This window comes from Cyprinodon variegatus, unplaced genomic scaffold, assembly GCF_000732505.1.
Source record: "Cyprinodon variegatus isolate N-32 unplaced genomic scaffold, C_variegatus-1.0 Scaffold11, whole genome shotgun sequence".
Lineage (NCBI taxonomy): Eukaryota > Metazoa > Chordata > Actinopteri > Cyprinodontiformes > Cyprinodontidae > Cyprinodon > Cyprinodon variegatus.
Window position 1 is genome coordinate 752,623 of NW_015150464.1, and position 5,930 is coordinate 758,552.

Genomic DNA, 5,930 nt, shown 5'->3' on the forward strand with positions numbered 1-5,930 from the left:
ACACAAGAGGGCAATAGAGGACAACAGAAAAACATGAGAACTAACATAGATCTAGAAATTACAACAAAACTGTAATTAAACCAATAAATCTAGAAAACAAGGAGCAAAGTAAAGCACAACAGAACCAAGACCATGACACTAAGGTGGTGCTAAAGCATTTTAACTGGGTTTGCTTTCACACTGAACGGAAGAGAGAGTTGCAGCTAGCGCTCAAATCAATGCATACAAGTAGAAGAGAGCACTTTTTCGCACAATGCTTACAGCACAGTAGTCCTGCAAAAATGGACTCTGGACAAGCAAGCTTTCAAGGCCGCTAAAAAAAAGAAAAGAAAAAAAAAAACTGAAACACACTGAAATGAAACATCTAGAAGTTTGTAGAAAATCAAAATAAAGTCAGAATTGCAGTGTTGATTAAAAATGATCACAATTTACATTTTGGGCAAAATTGTTCAGCCCTAGCATCCATCCCTTGTTTTGAAAAAGATCCTACTGGGCTATTTGTTCCTGGAAAGCTCAGTTTCAGTCTTATCTGATCAAAATACAGTTCCTTAAAATCACAGGATAAAAATATTTACGATTGTAATTGGAGGACAGAAAAGGCTATTGTCTAGCATCCTAAACTACTAATTTGTACTGTAGGTAGATAGAATCTAATTGTCCATGTAGAGAGTTTGTGAAATAAACCCATTTACTTCTTTGAGAGATTATTTTGTTTTTTACCTCCCCCATCATCCTCCTGACTGTGTGAGGATACATCATAAACTTTGGATCGTGTCCAGCCTACTGTGTCCCAGTTCCAACCATGTGAAACATTTTAGTTTTGCTCTTAAAGTAGATATGGATTGTTTTGGATCTGTAGCTTTTTATTCTTACTCCCTGACTCAAATAAAAATGCATGTTTTTTAATTGAAAGGTATAAACTATTGTTTTTGCTATTTTAAAATGTGGCAAAGATCAAATGCACTGTAAAAATAAAATACTTTCTGCTTTCCTGTTTATAAACATAATTTATTACTGATAAGAGCCTGTAAAAATTTTTAATTATTTTATAAATTAATCTTTGAAATAATGATTAACTTATTATATAAACACTTTTTGATATGCAAATATTTGGAGCAGTGTACATTTTGATAAAAGAATGTGACGTTTAGTTTTAACAGCAATAATCCTGGATTCCAACAATTGTTGAGATGTTGAATTTAATTGCATGTTTGATACACAAGCAGAGGTGAAGTCTTCTTACAAAAACACGATCCTTGCAGTACCTTAACTCTCTGAACTCTACCCCACATCAGATTTCACCTAAATCAACCTTAGCAAGGACATCTCAGTGTTCTGGCTTCAGGTCCAAGGTTGATGTGGTAATGCATCTGTGTAGTAATATTTTAAGCCAGAGTGCACATTGAACTTAAACTGACAACAGGGACACGCTCCAGGGAAAGACTTACTGAAGAGGTGAGCCACTTTTAAAGCTTTATATTGCAGAATTAAGGTCATACATGACATCATAAAAACATGCATATACTTATGCTTAATTATTAAACTGATTAAATGACAGGTTTAAAAATGATCAGAGGAGAAAAAAGTTTTTCTGACTTGGTCAGGTTCATGCAGTTGGTGTTATGATTAACCTTGATAATCTGGCCTTTGATCGGGGAATGAATGGGTGCATTGCATGATGGAACGATAATAGAGGCAACAAACAAAGGAAAATAAAAGCTAAGGATCAATGCAGAGTTGTGTTGTTGTCTTTAAAACACAGAAAATAAATCAATCTTGGTGGTCTGCAAGCAGCAGTTTGATTGCTTCACATTGAAGCAATCAAACTGCTGCTTCAATGTGAGTTATATTCAGGGTGGAGCCATCAATGGCAAAATAACAAAAAATCATGGGGAAAGAATATTTATATAATACTTGAAAATATTTATATATAAAACCAAAGAAATGAAATGGTTAAAGCACAAGACCCCAACTTTTTTCCAAACCTTATAGTCTGACCTACCATGTCTGCCTCCAGCCCCACATTAGAGGGTAAGAAACATAGCTTTTTTGGACAAAAAAAAAAAGCAATGATACTTTTTTTTTTTTTTTAACCTCAGTAGATTTTAAATGTTGATTTTTCATCACAGTTAAAAAATGCATTGTTGAATTTTTGTTTATTATACTATACTATATTAGTTTATGCGTGATATGTTAAATTGCTTTCAACTATGACTTGAATCTGTAAATTGATTATCAAAAGTAAGGTATGGAAAAGTTATCCTTATATCTTTAGTTTCTCTTTTTCTTAAAATTCAAGTTTCTAGTTCGACAGCAACGGCTGGAAAGACCTGTTGTTGTGAAATGCCTTTGCACCACCTTACATAAATATTAATGCAGTTTTACTATAAGTAATGCCAAATAAATGCTAACTTTTTTTTAGCTTATCATGTCATTGTTTTTCATTTTTACTTCAACTAATACATTCCCTGTTATTAAGCAACTCAGTATAACCCATTCCTTGTTGTTTAACTTAGGTTATTCTTGTGTGTTTTGTTATTTTTGACATTCATGGTGTTTTGGATATGTTTACTTGTTGATTTGATTTTCTTCACTTATGTTTAGTTTTGTTGCATTGTGTTTATTTACATTTGTTTAAATTTATGTTCGGGTTATAGTTTATCTAATGCATTCATGCAGATTTTTTGAGTTAATTTTTGACTCGATTAGTTTGTGTACTTCCTTTTTTTTACTTTACTTAAATTAAATAATTAATTCAATAACCAAAATGTTACAACATTTGTTTAAATACCTTAAATGTATTTCATTTAAATTAAATTTGTTTAAGGGCATGTTCGGAACTCTATATTTTGAGGCCTATGTTTTTCACACGGAATGTTTTGAGCGTTGCACCAGCAAGCTGTCAAGTCAACAGAAGTAGCTCCTAGCTCACCTGTGAGGTAAAATTCGCGTTGGAAACTTTTAGTTTGTGTTGTACAACTCTATATGTGAGAGTGAATGTATCGTATGAATTTCAACGTGAGAAAACACTTAGTTTCCAGTTTAAACCGGTTGTTTTAGCTGCATACTGTGTGCTAGTGCTAGGTTTGACTTTGTCAATGCTAATTGACTAAACTACATTTTATATCGAAGCTATTAAAGACTTTTTGCGATAAGTACACTAAGGACAAAGCAGAATTCAGACCTTTTTGGAAGTATTTATTTGAATTTGTAGTGTTAGCTTTCGTTTCAGCGCAAGCTAACACTATGATTAAGTGGTGATCCAATTATCTCTGCTAACTGGTCAGGCACAGTGTTTAAACTGGGAACTAAAGAGGTTAATTACTTGAGTTTGCTGCTGTGTTATTTTAAGCATAAGGTTCCGGTGTTGAGACAAAATATGTGACCCTCATGTATTGCAACTCTAGTGCTAGCTGTGACGGATTCTCCTCCCCAGTTATCTATCTACTAACCCTAATTTCACAGGATTCATACCTAAATCTAATGTCACAAAATCAACACCTAAAACTAAATTGACTAGATTAATACCTAAACCTAAAGAAGTCTGGTAAAGTAAAAGCTTTAAAGGTAGTGTTTAGATCCAAACTGCATTACACAAAAGAGTCATAGAGAATAGAAAACATTATCTTGTTTCTAAAAAAAAAAAAAAAAAAACTGTACAAAAAAGTGTCCACAATATAAAAAAATAGTAGGAATTTGTTATTTAAAAGTAATGGCATCTGTGATTATAGTTTAAGAACACATTTAACCATCAATGTAACATTTTGCCTGTAAAGTTCACCATTGTGTTTAGATTGCAGATGTAAGAAAAATGGGATTTTGATCTTGGCATGGCAATAAATCCATCCAACTGTGAGGGCTCTTGTACACAGCCCTCTTCAGCTGACCCCATACATCTTATTTTTGTTTAATTGTTCTCCCAGCTTCTAGCCTGCCATTTGAAGATGCCGTTTTATTTCTGTTAAACCCATTATTTTCTTTATTTTGTTGTATGTCTGGCTTCAATGTGGTCTTGAGTCCCCCTTCAATTTTGGGTAAAAGAATGTCTTTTATTTGGAGCTTTTGACAATAGCACCTTGACAAAAGCCTCATTGTCATCAGAAGGAATGTAATCCCAGGTCATGATGCAGCTGCTGCAATGTGTCACTATGTTTATTGTGTTATTTTGGTCGGTATTTCGAAGCCCTGGTCCTTCGGGACTTGCTGTCATGGAAGCTTTAAATGCTTCCTGATTGACAAGCTTCAGGGAAACTCTGCAACTGCTACTAAAGTAATGCTATCATTTCAATCAGGTGTGTGCTGGAGCAGATTTGCATCTTAAAAATGAAAAAACCCATGATTTTTTTTTTTTTTTTTTATTATCACCCACTGACCTTGCCTAAGCACTTTTCTAATAACCAAGGTGATATATTAGTGATCAGCTGTGTGTGGCTCTTGTTGTTTAGACAATAAGTGTGAAACACATGACACTGCAAGCTTGTCACCATCAAACAGCTGCAGGGCAGTGCTATAAACCCTCAGTTAGCCATTGCTTTGTGTGTTCTGCCTACTCATTTAAGCCTTCTAAATTACGTGGTGTTCCAAGGAAAAAGAAATGGGCAAAGTTCTGATCCTAAGTTAAAAAAACAAAGTTTATGCAAACAAAAACAAAACTCCTCCAAATGAAATCGATATAATTTCCTTCAATTATCGGCTAATGACTGTTTCTGTTTTTTAACCTTTAAAGTCCTAAAACAGTAGCTGCTTTTTCAGAAATACAACAAAAGCTAATGGTCTTTTTTTGTCTTTTTTTTTTTTTAAACGTAGCATGTTCAGTTTTCTTTTGAAGTTTGAGCAATGATCTGGAATTATGTTGCGCCAAAATTTGTGCTGGGCAATTAATCGATTTTTAGTGACTAGTCAATTTTTTGTTTATGAGGACTTAATGTTTTGATTATTTGTTTCCACCATCTGCACATTGGGCTTTCATGGCTCAGGGTAACATCGATTCATTCCTTTTTGTTTGTTGCAAAACATAATTATTTTACAAGCTTGTTTAACAGCTAGATTTCATTGCCTTTTAAATTAAGGTCAAAGCACTGAAATAAAAGCTAGTTTTTGACAGTATTTTATTATGAAACCTTAGGGAGAAAAAAGAAAATCAATTGAATTTGGTAGGGAATAAAACAAAATTAGATTTTTTTCAGGATAAAACCCAGTCCTAGCCAAAATAAGCAAATTTTTTTTGTCAGAAGATCAGTGGAATTTGCTGCCTATTGTTAGCATTACAAGAAAAAAAACATAGATTTCTCTCTAGAGCACTATAGGCCAAGTCTTTAGACGATTTAAAACCCGTCCAAACAAAGGTTTTAAACAGTTTTTTGTTTGGCTATATCAATATGCATACCCAACACATTTAAAGATGGACGATATATAAATGTAAATACTTACTAGGGCTCGGAAATTAATTGCATTTACAATATACCGGTAATCGCAATTTCAGAAAAATGCAGCTTTAAAATTCTTCCCACTCTAGCCTTTTATGTGGCTTTTATACCTTAAAAGTTGGTTTGCCTCCACAAAGAATGAAAGAGACGGCTGGCATGCAGCTATATGCATTATACCAGAAGTAAGACCAATTACATGGAAAATGTTAAGGTCCTGCTTTCAAGCTTATAAAAAACCGAATCCCAAAAGGGAAACATTTACATGATTGCGCTTAGTTCAAAGGCAAGTAGCAATAAAATCACAATTACAATACTGATTGAAAATTAACGCAATTTAGGTTTTTGGCAAAATCGTTCAGCCATTGTTACCATGAAGAAAAGCAATTTTACTCATCTGAAATGCAGTTTTTGTGCCCTTTTCTTTGACCACATTTAATGGAAACTAACACACAACATTTTTGTGGAAATTGTGTTCACAAAGGAGGCTTTGGTACAGTGCAAATA

The 5,930-nt window shown here is 33.5% G+C and overlaps 1 protein-coding gene across 1 annotated transcript in view; it reads left to right on the forward strand.

Moving 5' to 3' along the window:
- The first annotated feature begins 2,876 nt into the window (after nucleotides 1-2,876).
- rmdn2 (regulator of microtubule dynamics 2) overlaps nucleotides 2,877-5,930 on the forward strand; it is a 52,346-nt gene continuing 49,292 nt past the window's right edge. Inside the window, exon 1 of the mRNA XM_015379905.1 lies at nucleotides 2,877-2,939. The gene's annotated coding sequence lies outside the window, so the exon portion shown is untranslated. The remainder of the gene's footprint in view (nucleotides 2,940-5,930) is intronic.